This window comes from Scyliorhinus torazame, chromosome 12, assembly GCF_047496885.1.
Source record: "Scyliorhinus torazame isolate Kashiwa2021f chromosome 12, sScyTor2.1, whole genome shotgun sequence".
Lineage (NCBI taxonomy): Eukaryota > Metazoa > Chordata > Chondrichthyes > Carcharhiniformes > Scyliorhinidae > Scyliorhinus > Scyliorhinus torazame.
Genome location: NC_092718.1, coordinates 9,584,902 through 9,601,043, shown reverse-complemented (window position 1 = coordinate 9,601,043; position 16,142 = coordinate 9,584,902). Strand labels below are relative to the sequence as shown.

The window sequence follows — 16,142 nt, the reverse complement described above, 5'->3', positions numbered from 1 at the left end:
CAGAAGTACGTTGGATGTCAAGGGTTCGGGTGCTAGTCAGAGTTTACAAACTGAGGTATGAAATCCATGCTTTCCTCCTTGAGAAATCGTCCCCTCTGGCTGATTTGTTTGCTGATGAAATGTGGATGGCTAACTATGTCTTACCTTGCAGACATCTAGGGGGCGATTCTCCGAGCCCCCCGCTGAGCCAGAGAATCGCCGCAACCGGCCCCCGAAAGGTCCAAAAGGTTAAGGTGGAGTTACTGGGTTATGGGGATAGGGTGCTCTTTCCAAGGGCTGGTGCAGATCCGATGGGAAGAACGGCCTCCTTCTGCACTGTAAATTGAAGTCTATGAAGAGAGAGAAAAATCCCTTTGAGTTTGAGATCCCAGAATCCGTTATTAACTTGCAGCTGATTCCAAATGAAGAAACTGAACTTCTGCGCCTCAGCTGTGACAGCACATTACAAACACGGCACAAGTCAATGAGGCTGTCAGCATTCTGGAGTAGCGTCTCCGAGAAGTATCCGGAGCTGAGTAAAACAAGCATTTTGTTACTTTTGCCCTCCACAATGACCTACATGTGCGAGGTTGGATTTTCCGTCTTCACAAAGATGAAGACGGCACAAAGGAACCGGTTGAATCCGCCACCCGATATACGCAATGCCCTCTCCTCCTGTGATCCTGGTTGGAGTGAGATCATGAGGACCAAGCAGGCTCACCTCCCGCGTTAAAGGAAAGAGAAAATGATGGGTCACGAAGGTCGGCCGGCGTGGGTTGCGAAGGCCGGCCAGCGTGAGTCCCGAAGGATGGCCGATTGGTAAAAATGGGTCCCGGGCAGAAAAGTTTGAAAAACACTAGAAAAGCCTAGAACCTAGGGCGGGATTCTCCGACCCCCAGCCGGGTCGGAGAATCGCTGGGGGTCGGTGTGAATCCCGCCTTCCACGCCGGCCGGCGGGACACCAACCACTCCAGGGCGGGCCTAGCCCCTGAAGGTGCGGAGGATTCCGCACCTTTGGGGCGGTCCGACGCCGGAGTGGTTCACGCCACTCCGTCCCGCCGGGACCCCCCGCCCCTGCCGGGTAGGGGAGAATCCCGCCCCTAATCTCTGGAATTTCCATCCCAAACCTCTCTCCCACTCCACCTTTCTCTCCTGGTTTATGGCACTCCTTAAAACCCACCTCATTGACCGAGCTTTAGTCACCTGTCCTAACATATGGTGTGGTTCGGTGTGAACAATTGGTTTGGTATTCACACCTTCAGAAGTTTTTCTATGATAAGTGTGCTATATAAATGCAAGATTTTGTTATATTAACTTCACTTTGGGTCATGGACACCTGGCCATTGAGGGAATTCTTAATGAGGAATGATGATGTTGGTCAATGAGCCCGACGTGATAGGATTGAAAATCAGCAGCAGTTATTTTCTCGCCATCTTTTAACGAACAGCTTATGGGATCTTCCTTCACTCTGTCAATTTTAACTTGCTGCCCTGATGGAGGGCAGAGGATCATTGTATACATTACGTCGTACTGCGTTATTTTTAGAATCCGATTTTACTGAAGTTGACCCCACGTCCTATTTTGTTGCAGAATCTTCCTGTAAAACATAGGAACCTGCGGTTGAATTTTCAGTTGCAGGAGGGAGTGACAGGGGTATGGGTGGACGGTGAAATCCACCTGGCCGGAGGATATTAATTGTTCCCAGCACTCCCATGTGGCGCTGGAATTGCAAATTGCCAAACTGGAACAGTCCGACTAATGTTTCTCTCCAGCTGCTCGGCTTCAATGCGGAAGCTGCAAATTTTTTTTTTTTTAACAGCCAGAAGAGTTTTTGTCACCGGGGGTTCTGCCGCGTGATTGGGCACAGCCCAGTGGGTCTGGCCATTTGCCCACTTCTCTGAGGCACTGGGGCTGCCAGCCTTCCAAATTCCTGCCTTCTCTCGAGTGAAAGGTCGCGGCAGAACCCATCATCGCTGCCGCCTGCCATTGATACTCCTGCCCCTGCCGCCTCCTTCTCCGGCTGAGTACCGCGAATTGGCCATGGAGCTCACCCTTGGCTCATTTAGGGTATTAACACTTGAAGATTTTGCATTGTGCGAGCAACGCAGACGTGGGTAGCGATTTAACGAAATGGGAACACAGTTCCATAGCCAGCGCCTTCAGCCCCGTGTTTCCTGGCGCTGGCAGATATTAAATGGCTCTTGGGTTCGACTGGGAGCCTCAGCGGAGAACGCAAAGCCCAGGCCCCATATAGCTCCTGCATTGAGGATCTCCGTTCTCCAGAACTCCTCAGTGCATCGAGAGATCGGCACAAACATTTTTAAATGGCGTCCTGATAGAGTGAAGGATAAGTATGGGAAGTTTAGGGAGCCTTGAATAACGAGGGATATTGAGAACCTCATCAAAAAGAAAAATTACTGGACAGAATTCTCAGGGACAGGATTTATACCCATTTGGAAATAAACAGACTCATTAGCGATAAACAGCATGGTTTTGTGAAGGGGAGGTCGTGCCTCACTAACTTGATCGCTTTTTTTGAGGAAGGGACAAAGATGATTGATGAGGGGAGGGCGGTGGATGTTGTTTACATGGACTTCTGTAAAGCCTCTGACAAGGTGCCTCATGGCAGACTGGTACAAAAGGTGGTCACACGGGATCAGAGGTGAGGTGGTAAGATGGATACAGGACTGGCTCGGTCACAGAAGGCAAAGGGTAGCAGTAGAAGGGTGTTTTTCTGAATGGAAGTTTGTGACTAGTGGTGTTCCACAGGGATCGGTGCAGGGGCCTTTGTTTGTGGTGTACATAAATGATTTGGAGGGCGAAATGTAGCCGGTCTGATTAGTAAGTTCGCGGATGACACCAAGGTTGGTGGAGTGGCAGATAGTGTTGAGTGTTGTGTTGGGTGTTCTGATGTACAAACGATCCAACACGGCCGGAGATGGTGTAACTCAGTTTTATTAACTACTCAACTGTAACAGCACACTGCTAACTTGGGTACGTGCATTACCAGCTAATCTGTGGACCCTGTCCTATCACTATCTGGGTGAGGCACTCAGCACATGGTGAATATCTGAGTGGCAGGCTCTGAGCTCGGTGCTCTGAGCTGGCTGCTGCTGGAATGAGCGGGAACTGTAGTGTCCCCTGTTTTTATAGTGCATGTGCTCTCACTGGTGATTGGCTGCGATGTTGTGTGTGTGTTGGTTGGTCCTGCTGCATGTCCATCAGTGTGTGTGTGATTGCACCATGATATGCTGATCTAAATATCATGACATTGAGGATTGTCAGAAGATACAGCTGGACATAGATAGGTTGGAGACTTGGGCAGAGAAATGGCAAATGGAGTTTAATCCAGACAAATGGGAAGTAATGTGTTTTGATAGGTGTAACATAGAGGGGAAATATACTGTAAATGGCAAAACACTTAGGAATGTAGAAAGTCAGAGAGATCTGGGCGTGCAGGTCCACAGATCTTTGAAAGTGGCAACACAAGTGGACAAGGTTGTCAAGAAAGAATACGAATGCTTGCCTTCATTGGACGGGGTCTGGAGAGGGTGCAGAGGAGGTTTACCAGGATGTTGCCTGGTCTGGAGGGTGTTAGCTATGCTGTGAGGCTGAATAGGCTCGGACTGTTTTCATTAGAATGATGGAGGTTGAGGGGTGACCTGATAGAGGTCTACAAGATTATGAGGGGCATGGATAGAGTGGATGGGCAGGCACTCTTTCCCAGCGTGGAGGGATCAGTCACCAGGGGCATAGGTTTAAGGTCCGTGGGTCAAAGTTTAGAGGAGATGTGCGAGGCAGGTTTTTTACACAGAGGGTGGTGAGTGCCTGGAACGCGTTGCCAGGGGAGGTTGTGGAAACAGATACATTAATGGCGTTCAAAAGGCATCTTGACAAATACATGGATAGGATGGGTATAGAGGGATACGGCACAAGGAAGTGCTGAGGGTTTTGGCCAAGGTTAGTATCCTGACCGGTTCAGGTCTGGAGGGCCGAAGGGCCTGTTCCTGTGCTGTATTGTTCCTTGTTCTTTGAGGTCTCCCAGGCAAAGGCAAAAGATCCCAATGCTTTGTGTACCTCAGCAGACTGCATATCAGAGTGAGACTACCTGCCTCGCTCTCATAGGCAGATTTGCCAAAAAGTGCCCCCGCCCATAATAGGCAGGATTTACATCGCAACATCTCGCAACATCTCGTTAGGTCCCGGGTGCGGGGTCTCCCGGCTTCTCCTGGCCGTGCTGCGCCGCAGTGCGAGGCCATTCGATCTGGACCTTGAGTTCCCAACCCCGACTTGAAACTCCTGTAGGAGCAGGAGGAGGCCATTCAGCCCGTCAGGCTTCTTTCACCATTCAGTTAGATCCTAGCTGTATCAACGGTATTTACCTGCCTTCACCCCCTATCCCTAAGACCTTTTGCTGAAAGAAAATTGTCCTTTTCAGTTGAGCCCCAGACCGCAGCTTTTTGGGAGAAGAGTTCAGGATTTCCACCAACCCTGCCGAGTGTTTTTCGGTGGCGGAGGCGGCGAGATATCTCATTGACAGCACCCCTGACCGCCGGGAAACCCGTGGGACCTGAATTTCCTGCCCCACCCCTGATTAACCCGACTCTCACTTTAAGGTTGTTCTGGGCTTCCCCCACCAGAGGAAATAGTTCCTCTCCAAATCCTGCTCCGTTCCCCCCCCCCACCTTCTCCTGTTTTCCTTTTCTCATCACCCTCCACCCTTTAGCAGGATAGGGGTCTCCGGATCTTTGAGAAGTGCAATATCTCCGCCACCTTTCTGTACTCGGGTGTGGGATGGACCCTGGGGTCCTCGGCAGTCTAAATATTTGCTGTGACTCATCCTGCTCGGTACACCTTCCACTAATCCTATTTCCACGATGAATTTGCCTGGCTACTGGATTGAACCCGCAGCGATCACAGCGCTCCCTCTCACAACACTGGAATGAGAACCCATTAAAGTCCGCTCTCCAGATCAGTGAAGCAGACAGAGTGCTGCCACATGGCAGTCATTGCAGCATGAAACCGTGGTGAGAAACCCGGAGGGTGGCTGACCGCTCGCTGCAGGAGAATTATCAGAGGGCAGTGTCCAAATGAGCATTCTCACTGACGAGAAGGTAAAGGAATCCAAGAGGAAGTTAAGAACATAGAAGAAGAACTTTAGAAATAGCAGCAGGAGTAGGTCAGGGGCTGGTTTAGCACACTGGGCTAAATCGCTGGCTTTTCAAGCAGGCCAGCAGCATGGTTCAATTCCCGTACCAGCCTCCCCGAACAGGCACGGGAATGTGGCGACTAGGGGGGGTGGTTATAGCGAGATGGGTGTGAGTATTACAGAGACGGGGGTCAGTTATAGGGAGACCGGGGAGGGAGGATACAGCAGGATTTAGATTGTTTGGAGACTTGGGCGGAGAGATGGCAGATGGAGTTTAATCCGGACAAATGTGAGGTAGTGCATTTTGGAAGGTCTAATGCAGGTAGGGAATATACAGTGAATGGCAGAACCCTCAAGAGTATTGACAGTCAGAGAGATCTAGGTGTACAGGTCCACAGGTCACTGAAAGGGGCAATACAGGTGGAGAAGGTAGTCAAGAAGGCATACAGCATGCTTGCCTTCATTGGCCGGGGCATTGAGTATAAGAATTGGCAAGTCATGTTGCAGCTGTATAGAACCTTAGTTCGGCCATACTTGGACTATAGTGTTCAATTCTGGTCGCCACACTACCAGAAGGATGTGGAGGCTTTAGAGAGGGTGCAGAAGAGATTTACCAGGATGTTGCCTGGTGTGGAGGGCATTAGCTACGAGGAGAGGTTGAATAAACTCGGTTTGTTCTCATTGGAATGACGGAGGTTGAGGGGCGACCTGAAAGAGGTCTACAAAATTATGAGGGGCATAGACAGAGTGGATAGTCAGAGGCTTTTCCCCAGGGTAGAGGGGTCAATTACTCGGGGGCATAGGTTTAAGGTGCGAGGGGCAAGGTTTAGAGTAGATGTAAGAGGCAAGTTTTTTACACAGAGGGTAGTGGGTGCCTGGAACTCGCTGCCGGAGGAGGTGGTGGAAGCAGGGACGATAGTGACATTTCAGGGGCATCTTGACAAATACATGAATAGGATGGGAATAGAGGGATAAGGACCCAGGAAGTGTAGAAGATTGTAGTTTAGTCGGGCAGCATGGTCGGCATGGGCTTGGAGGGCCGAAGGGCCTGTTCCTGTGCTGTACTTTTCTTTGTTCTTTGTTTTGTTCTTTGGGGGAGGGGAGTTATAGAGAAACGGGGGTTTGGGGGGAGTCTGATTTATAGAGAGACGGGGGAGTGGGAGTTCTAGAGAGACGGGGAGTGGGAGTTATAGAGAGACGGGGGAGTGGGAGTTATAGAGAGACGGGGGAGTGGGAGTTATAGAGAGACGGGGGAGTGGGAGTTATAGAGAGACGGGGGAGTGGGAGTTATAGAGAGACGGGGGAGTGGGAGTTATAGAGAGACGGGGGAGTGGGAGTTATAGAGAGACGGGGAGTGGGAGTTATCGAGAGACGGGGAGTGGGAGTTATAGAGAGACGGGGAGTGGGAGTTATAGAGAGATGGGGAGTGGGAGTTATAGAGAGACGGGGAGTGGGAGTTATAGAGAGACGGGGGAGTGGGAGCTATAGAGAGACGGGGGAGTGGGAATTATAGAGAGACGGGGGAGTGGGAGTTATAGAGAGACGGGGGAGTGGGAGTTATAGAGAGACGGGGGAGTGGGAGTTATAGAGAGACGGGGGAGTGGGAGTTATAGAGAGACGGGGGAGTGGGAGCTATAGAGAGACGGGGGAGTGGGAGTTATAGAGAGACGGGGGAGTGGGAGTTATAGAGAGACGGGGGAGTGGGAGTTATAGAGAGACGGGGAGTGGGAGTTATAGAGAGATGGGGAGTGGGAGTTATAGAGAGACGGGGAGTGGGAGTTATAGAGAGACGGGGGAGTGGGAGCTATAGAGAGACGGGGGAGTGGGAATTATAGAGAGACGGGGGAGTGGGAGTTATAGAGAGACGGGGGAGTGGGAGTTATAGAGAGACGGGGAGTGGGAGTTATAGAGAGACGGGGAGTGGGAGTTATAGAGAGATGGGGGAGTGGGAGTTATAGAGAGACGGGGGAGTGGGAGTTACAGAGAGACGGGGGAGTGGGAGTTATAGAGAGACGGGGGAGTGGGAGTTACAGAGAGATGGGGGAGTGGGAGTTATAGAGAGATGGGGGAGTGGGCGTTATAGAGAGACGGGGAGTGGGAGTTATAGAGAGACGGGGAGTGGGAGTTATAGAGAGACGGGGAGTGGGAGTTATAGAGAGATGGGGGAGTGGGAGTTATAGAGAGACGGGGAGTGGGAGTTATAGAGAGACGGGGAGTGGGAGTTATAGAGAGACGGGGGAGTGGGAGTTATAGAGAGACGCGGGAGTGGGAGTTATAGAGAGACGGGGGAGTGGGAGTTATAGTGAGACGTGGGAGTGGGAGTTATAGAGAGACGGGGGAGTGGGAGTTATAGAGAGACGGGGGTGGGGGACACGGTGGTGGGGGGGGGGGGGGGGGAGTGTGAGTTATAGAGAGACGGGGTTGAGCTATAGCGAGTCCGGTTGTGATTCACATCAGATACGCAAAGCTTAATGTGCGGGATATGTGGAATGTTCTTGCAATGATGAAATCATTATCATAGACTGCAAGGCAGTGCAACAAAGCGTAGTGCCTCCAACGTCACAGCGTCGGTACAATAGCCTTTTGTTGTTGTCACTGTGAGGAGATTGTTCCGTGTATAAATGGTTGGCACAGCTGGATTAGAATTCCTTAATTGTCCCTTGCATAACTGGTCCCATTCATTGGCTTATTCTCATCAGGAAAACAAGAATAATTTTAACTACTCAGAATCCTTCTTCAGCCCTGAATATGCAGAGGCAAATCCATCTCCTTCAGTTTACTTTGCTCCATCATTGGCAGCCGTGCCAATCGTCACAAGTAGGCGTACATTAACGCTGCGATGAAGTTACCGTGAAAAGCCCGTAGTCGCCACGCTCCGGCGCCTGTTCGGGTACACGGAGGGAGAATTCAGAATGTCTAATTCACCTAACAGCATGTCTTTTGGAACTTGTGGGAGGTAATCGGAGCATCCAGAGGAAACCCACGCAGACATGGAGAGAGTCCGGAGTTTGATTTGCTGGGTGGGAATGGGTTTCGGTATCTTCAAGTGCGGGACTTTGTACAGAGGCAGGTTCCAAGCTTTCCTCGCCTCCCCCTCACGGGACTAGATGATAAAGCGCTGTCAAGAACAGGGATTGGAGGTGGGAGGGGTTCGGAGATATACAGGGAATTGATAGAGTGGGAAGGGGCCCCTATCAGAGAGGTGAAGAGGAAGTGGGAAGAGGAGTTGGGAGGGGAGCTGGAAACTGAACTGTGGGGAAAAAAGCCTTGAAAAGGGTAAATGCATCCTCGTCCTGTGCTAGACCCAGTTTGATTCAGTTCAAGGTAGTCCACAGGGCCCACATGGCGGAAGCTCGGATGAGTAGGTTCTTCGAGGAGGAGGAGGACAGATGTGGGCGGTGTGGGGGTAGCCCGGCCAACCATGTTCATATGTTTTGGGCATGTCCGAAATTGAGGGGATTCTGGCAGGGATTTGCGGATGTTATGTCGGAAGTCCTGGAAGGCAGGGTAACTCCGAGTCCAGAATTAGCAATATTTGGGGTGTCGGAGGATCCGGCGGCAAAGGAGGGGAGGGAGACCGATATCTTGGCCTTCTCCTCCCTGGTGGCCCGGAGACGGATCTTGCTGAGACGGAGGGACTCGGAGCCCCCGAAATCAGGAGTGTGGGTCAGCGATATGGTAGGGTTTCTCAGTCTGGAGAAAATCAAGTTCGCTCGGAGAGGATAAACACAGGGATTGGCCCCGAGTTGGCAGCCAGTCATCGATTTCTTTAACAAAAATTGAACGTCAGCAGTAAGGGAGAAAGGGCGGGTGGGGGGGGGGAAAAAGAAAAACAGGAGGCATGGTGATGTTAGACAAGGACACGGAACTTATTATACAGGTAATTGAGGACAGGACGGGAGAAGTGAGCAACATTGTTGTTTGTTGTTCTTCGAGGGGATTTTTTGTGCGTCGGCCCGCGCGGTTGTTTTAGAAATGTCAATATGTTAAATTGTGAAAATTACAAATGCTTCAATAAAATATTTTCTAAAGAAAAAGACACGGGGAGAGTCTACAGATTCCGCATAGAGGGTGACCCAATCCAGGAATCGAACTTGGGACCCTGGCGATGTGAAGCAACAGTGCTAACCACTGTGCTACCATACGCTATAATAACATGTCTTAATTTTTTTATTATAAATTTAGAGTACCCAATTAATTTTTTCCAATTATGGGGTAATTTAGCGAGGCCAATCCACCTACCCTGCACATCTTTGGGTTGTGGGGGCGAAACCCACGCAGACACGGGGAGAATATGCAAACTCCATGATGCACAATCAATTACTCGTGAGACAAGGAGAGTCATACTAATCGGCTTTAATCAGCTAGAACTGTACCCAGCAGGTTCGATACAGAAAGTGAAGGCTGCTGGGACGGCATGGGTTCTTATACCCCGCCTCTCAGGGCGGAGCTACTTATGTTGGCCAATGGTAGACTCCTAGGTCTAACCAATGGGCATCCACCTTAGGTACTGCAATACCTGGTATTACCACATTCACCCCCTGTTAAAAAAGAACCCAGCGGGTTGATGGCCAGTGTTACTGTCGCCTTTTGCATGGTAGGACCAGGTATTGCAGGTACCGTGATGTCGAGGGTAACAGAGAAAGTTTTTATTGTTTTATGGTGCAGCAATCAGACGGTCGGGTGGCCTGGTCGTCCTTCTGGAGCGTCTGGGCTTCGGCGGTGATCCTGATTGGGGCCCCGGCGGTTGTGGCTCCGGGAACGTGGTGTCTTCCTCCCTGGCAGCTTCGTCACCCTTAGGCGGTGCTGTTGGGGTGAAAAGTGGGCAGGGGGAGGCACGCCTGTAGGGGGCGTCGGTGCTCATTTGGCGCCGGGTAGGGGCGGCGGCAGTACTGACCCTCCAGCCAGGTACTGCGGGGAGGGTGGGGGTGGGGGCAATGGTGCGGGTGCGCGTTGGGCTCCGGCGGGCGCCAGGTCCCGAAGGGAGACCGTGTCTTGGCGGCCGTCGGGGAACGCCACGCAGGCGTACCGGGGGTTGGCATGCAGCAGGTGGACCCTCTCGACCAACGGGTCCGACTTGTGCGCCTTCACATGTTTTCACATCAGGACGGGTCCGGGTGTCGCTAGCCAGGTTGGGAGCGAGGTCCCGGAGGAGGACTTCCTGGGGAAGACAAGGAGACGTTCGTGAGGTGTCTGGTTTGTGGTAGTACATAGCAGTGACCGAATCGAGTGAAGGGCCACTGGGAGGACGTCTTGCCAGTGGGAGACTGGGAGATTCCTGGACCAAAGGGCCAGCAGGACGGTCTTCCAGACCGTTCCGTTCTCCCTTTCTACCTGTCAGTTTCCCCGGGGGTTGTAACTGGTCGTCCTGCTGGAGGCGATGCCTTTGCTGAGCAGGAATTGATGCAGTTCATCGCTCATAAAGGAGGACCCCCTATCACTGTGTATGTAGGCGGGGAAACCGAACAGCGTAAAGATACCCTGGAGGGCCTTGATGACGGTGGTTGCGGTCATGTCCGGGCAGGGGATGGCGAATGGGAACCGGGAGTACTCGTCAATCACGTTCAGGAAGTACGTGTTGCGGTCGGTGGAGGGGAGGGGGCCCTTGAAGTCCATGCTGAGGCGTTCAAAGGGACGGGAAGCCTTTATCAGATGCGCCCTCTCTGGTCGGTAGAAGTGCGGTTTGCACTCCGCGCAGATTTGGCAGTTCCTGGTGGCTGTCCTGACCTCCTCGATGGAGTAGGGCAGGTTGCGGGTCTTAACGAAATGGAAGAAACGAGTGACCCCCGGGTGGCAGAGGTCCTCGTGGAGGGCTCGGAGGCGGTCCACTTGTGCGGTGGCGCAAGTGCCGCGGGACAGGGCATCAGGAGGCTCGTTCAGCTTCCCGGGACGGTACAAGATCTCGTAATTGTAGGTGGAGAGTTCTATCCTCCACCGCAAGATCTTGTCGTTCTTAATCTTGCCCCGCTGTGCATTATCGAACATGAAGGCCACCGACCATTGGTCCGTGAGGAGAGTGAATCTCCTGCCGGCCAGGTAATGCCGCCAGTGTCGCATAGCTTCTACTATGGCCTGGGCCACCTTTTCGACCGAGGAGTGGCGAATTTCGGAAGCATGGAGAGTGCGGGAGAAGAAAGCCACGGGCCTGCCCGCTTGGTTGAGGGTGGCCGCCATAGCTACGTCGGACGCATCGCTCTCGACCTGGAAGGGGAGGGACTCGTCGATGGCGCGCATCGTGGCTTTTGCGATGTCCGCTTTGATGCGGCAGAAGGCCTGGCGGGCCTCCGTCGACATGGGGAAGGTTGTGGACTGGATCAGGGGTCGAGCCTTGTCGGCGTAATTAGGGACCCACTGTGCATAGTAGCTAAAGAAGCCGAGGCAGCGCTTTAGGGCCTTGGGGCAGTGAGGGAGGGGGAACTCCATGAGGGGGCGCATGCGTTCAGGGTCGGGGCCTATGACTCCATTTTGCACTACGTAGCCTAGGATGGCTAGATGGTCGGTGCTAAACACGCATTTCTCCTTATTGTAGGTCAGATTAAGGAGGTTCGCGGTTTGGAGAAATTTTCGGAGATTGGTCATGGCTGCAGATGGTGACGTTATCAAGATACGGGAACGTTGCGCGTAAGCCGTACCGGTCAACCATTCGGTCCATCTCACGCTGGAAGACCGAGACCCTGTTCGTGACACCGAAGGGAACCCTTAAAAAGTGATAGAGCCGTCCATCTGCTTCGAAGGCAGTGTACTGGCGGTCACCATGACGGAGGGGTAGTTGGTGGTAGGCAGACTTGAGATCCACCGTGGAGAAGACCTTGTATTGCGCAATCCTGTTTACCAGGTCGGCTATAAGGGGACGAGGGGACGCGTCCAGCTGCGTAAACCGGTTGATGGTCTGACGGTAGTCGATGACCATCCTATGTTTCTCACCGGTCTTTACCACCACTACTTGAGCCCTCCAGGGGCTGTTGCTCACTTCGATGACCCCTTCCCTCAGCAGCCTTTGGACCTCGGACATGATGAAGGTCCGGTCCTGGGTGCTGTACCGTCTGCTCCTGGTGGCGACGGGTTTGCAATCCGGGGTGAGGTTCGCAAACAGGGAAGGCGGGTCGACCTTAAGGGTCGCGAGGCCGCAGACAGTAAGGGGGGGTATAGGGCCGCCAAATTTAAAGGTCAGGCTTTGTAGGTGGCACTGGAAATCCAGCCCAAGGAGGGTGGCTGCGCAGAGGTGCGGCAGAACGTACAGGCGGAAATTGCGGAATTCCCTGCCTTGGACAGTGAGGGTCGCTAGGCAGAACCCCTTTATCTGCACTGCGTGTGACCCGGAGGCCAGGGAGATCCGTTGGTTTACGGGATGGGTGACAAGAGAACAGCGCCTTACCGTGTCGGGGTGGACGAAGCTTTCCGTGCTCCCGGAGTCGATCAGGCACGACGTCACGTGGCCGTTGATAGCGATCGTTGCGGTGGCTTTCGCTAGCGTCCAGGGCCGACTCTGGTCCAGGGTCATGGAGGCCAGCTGCAGCAAGGGGGAGTTCTGGTCAGGCAGCGTGGAGTCGGCAGTGCTGGGGGCTTGAGGCCCCATCCAAGATGGCGTCAGCCACGGGACGCACATGGAGTCCGGGGATGCAGAAGATGGCGTCGGCGAGGAACAAAATGGCGGCGCCCACCCATCCAGCGTGGTGGCCGGGGGGGGCAAAATGGCCGTGCCCGTGGGTCGCACGTTGCCTGGGGGTAGGAGGGCGGCGGTGGGCCTTGGACGGCCGGGACCTGGAACAAAGGCTGATGATAGTCGCTGGCGACCGCTGCCACGGCGCGGGCCTGGCAGACCGCGTCATAGTGGCCTTTCTTGCCGCACCCTTTGCAGATGACGGTGCGGGCCGGGCAGCGCGCGTGGATGATTCGCTTGGCCACAGAAGAAGCAGCGTTGGCCGGCGGTGAAAACGGGCCATCTAGCGGTGCAGGCCTGCGGGGTTAGCGGGAAAGTCTGGGGGGCTGCCGCGACGGGGTGCCGCACAGCCCAGGGGGGTGCCGTGCGCCCGGGTGCAAAAGCCAGTGCTTTTTTGTACGCAACATCCATAGACCCTGCCAGGGCCCGTGCCTCAGTGAGGCCCAGTGTGTCTATTTCATGGAGCCTTCTGTGGATATCGGGAGAAGACATACCTGCCACGAAAGCGTCCCGAATTAAAAGTTCCGTGTGTTCATTCCCCGTGACTGGTGGGCAGCCGCAGTTCCGGCCCAGCACTAGTAGAGCTCGATAGAAGTCCTCCAGTGTTTCTTCAGGGCTCTGCCTTCTAGTTGCCAACAGGTGACGGGCGTAGACCTGGTTCAGAGGACGGATGTAATGTCCTTCTAGCAGCCTGATAGCTGCAGCATAATTCTCCGCCTCCTCGATCAGAGGGCAGATTGCAGGGCTGACTCGGGAGCGTAGAAGGTGCATCTTCTGCCTTTCCGTGGGGGTGTCGGCGGCTGTGTCGATGAAGCTCTTAAAACACGCCAGCCAGTGCTTAAAAATACCAGCGGAGTTGTCTGCGTGGGGACTGAGCTGAAGGCACTCCGGCTTGATGCGGAGGTCCATCCTTTCAGAAGTAATAGCTGATTAAATTGATGCACAATCAATTACTCGTGACACAAGGAGAGTCGTACTAATCGGCTTTAATCAGCTAGAACTGTACCCAGCAGCTTTGATACAGAAAGTGAAGGCTGTTGGGACGGCATGGGTTCTTATACCCCGCCTCTCAGGGCGGAGCTATGCACGTTGGCCAATGGTAGACTCCTAGGTCTAGCCAATGGGCATCCACCTCTCAGGTACTGCAATACCTGGTATTACCACACTCCACACGGACAGTGACCCAGAGCCGGGATCGACATGTTGTCATGATAATGAAGGAAAAACACTGAATTGTTTCCGGCAATAGTGACTTTTGAAAAGTGAACTTTTATAACTGGGCAGTCAAGCCAAAGATGGTTGAGGATGTCAGGTCAGTAAGGTTAGTCACTGGCGGAATTGCTGGTGGGTGACACACTTGAGAGAGACAATAGAAACCCCCTGTTTCCAGTCAAAGATCCTTCTAAACATAGAAAATAGAAGCAGGAGGAGGCTATTCGGCCCTTCGAGCCTGCTCCATTCATTATGATCATGGCTGATCATCAAGTTCAATACCCTGATCTCACCTTCCCCCCATATCCCTTGCCCCCTTTAGCCCCAAGAACTATATCTAATTCTTTCTTGATATTACACAACATTTTTGCTGCAACTACTTTCTGTGGTAGCGAATTCCACAGATTCACCACTTTCTGGGTGAAGAAATTTCTCCTCACCTCAGTCCTAAAAGGTTTACCCCTTAACCTCAAACTATGACCCCTAATTCTGGACTCCCCACCAGAACATTCTTTCTGAATCTAACCTGTCTAATCCTGTTAGAATTTTGGAAGTTTCTATGAGATCCCCTCTCACTCTTCTAAACTCCAATTAATATAATCCTAACCAACTTAGTCTCTCCTCATATGACAGTCCCGCCATCCCAGGAATCAATCTGGTAAACCTTCGCTGTGCTCCCTCGAGAGCAAGAACATCCTTCCTCAGATAAGGACACCAAAACTGCCCACAATACTCCAGGTGTGGCCTCACCAATGCCCTATACAATTGCAGTAAAACATCTCTATTCCTGTACTCAACTCCTCTCGCTGTAAAGGCCAACATACTATTTGCCTTCTTTACTGCCTGTTGAAAATGCGCATTTACTTTCAGCGACTGATGCACGAGGACACCAAGGTCTCGCTGAGTATCCACCTCTCTCAATTTACACTTATTCAGATAATAATCTGCCTTCCTATTTTTGCTACCGAAGGGGAGATAACCTCACATTTATCCACATTATACTGCATCTGCCATGCGTGTGCCCACTCACTCAGCCTGCCCAAATCCCGCTGAAACATCTCTGCATCCTCCTCACAGCTCACCCTCCCACCCAACCTTGTAGCATCTGCAAATTTGGAAATAGTACATCAGTTCTCTCGTCCAAATCTTTAATATACAATATGAACAGATCCCTGCGGTACCCCACTTGTCACTGCCTGCCAATTGGAAAAAGATCCATTTATTCCAACATTTTGCTTCCTGTCTGCTAACCAACTTTCTATTCACCTCAAGACACTACCCGCAATCCCATACACTTTAACTTTACACAGTAATCTGCTATGTGAGACCTTGTTGAAAACCTTCTGAAAATCTAAATAAACCACATCCTTCTCTCTGGTCAACCCTACAAGTTGCATCTTCGAAGAATTCTAGTAGTTTTGTCAAGCATGATTTTCCTTTCATAAATCCATGCTGACTTTGTCTGATTACAAGACTGCTTTTGAAATGCCGTACTATGAAATACTTGACAATGGACTCTAGCTACTTCCCTACCACCAGGCTAATTGGTCTACAGTTCCCTGTTTTCTCTCTACCTCCCTTTTTGAATAGCAAGGTTACATTCACCATCCTCTAATCAGTAGGAACCATTCCAGATGCAAAGAATTTGGGAAAATGACCACCAATGGATCTACTATTTCTAGGGCCACTATCAAGCCCTGGAGATTTGTCTGCCTTCAAAGAACAAAGAAATGTACAGCACAGGAACAGGCCTTTCGGCCCTCCAAGCCTGCGCCAACCATGCTGCCCGTCTAAACTAAAATCTTCTACACTTCCAGGGTCCGTATCCCTCTATTCCCATCCTAATCATGTATTTGTCAAGATGCCCCTTAAACGTCACTATCGTCCCTGCTTCCACCACCTCCTCCGGCAACGAGTTCCAGGCACCCACTACCCTCTGTGTAAAAAGACTTGCCTCGTACATCTACTCTAAACCTTGCCCCTCACACCTGAAACCTATGCACCCTAGTAATTGACCCTTCTACCCTGGGAAAAAAATCTCTGACTATCCACTCTGTCTATGCCCCTCATAATTTTGTAGACCTCTATCAGGTCGCCTCTCAACCTCTGTCGTTCCAGTGAGAACAAACCGAGCTTAGTCAA

At 52.1% G+C, this 16,142-nt stretch overlaps 1 protein-coding gene across 1 annotated transcript in view; it reads left to right on the top strand.

Annotated features, from left to right (window-relative positions):
- Nucleotides 1–16,142, top strand: part of frmd5a (FERM domain containing 5a) — a 352,980-nt gene that overhangs the window by 110,561 nt on the left and 226,277 nt on the right. The gene's annotated exons all lie outside the window — the stretch shown is intronic.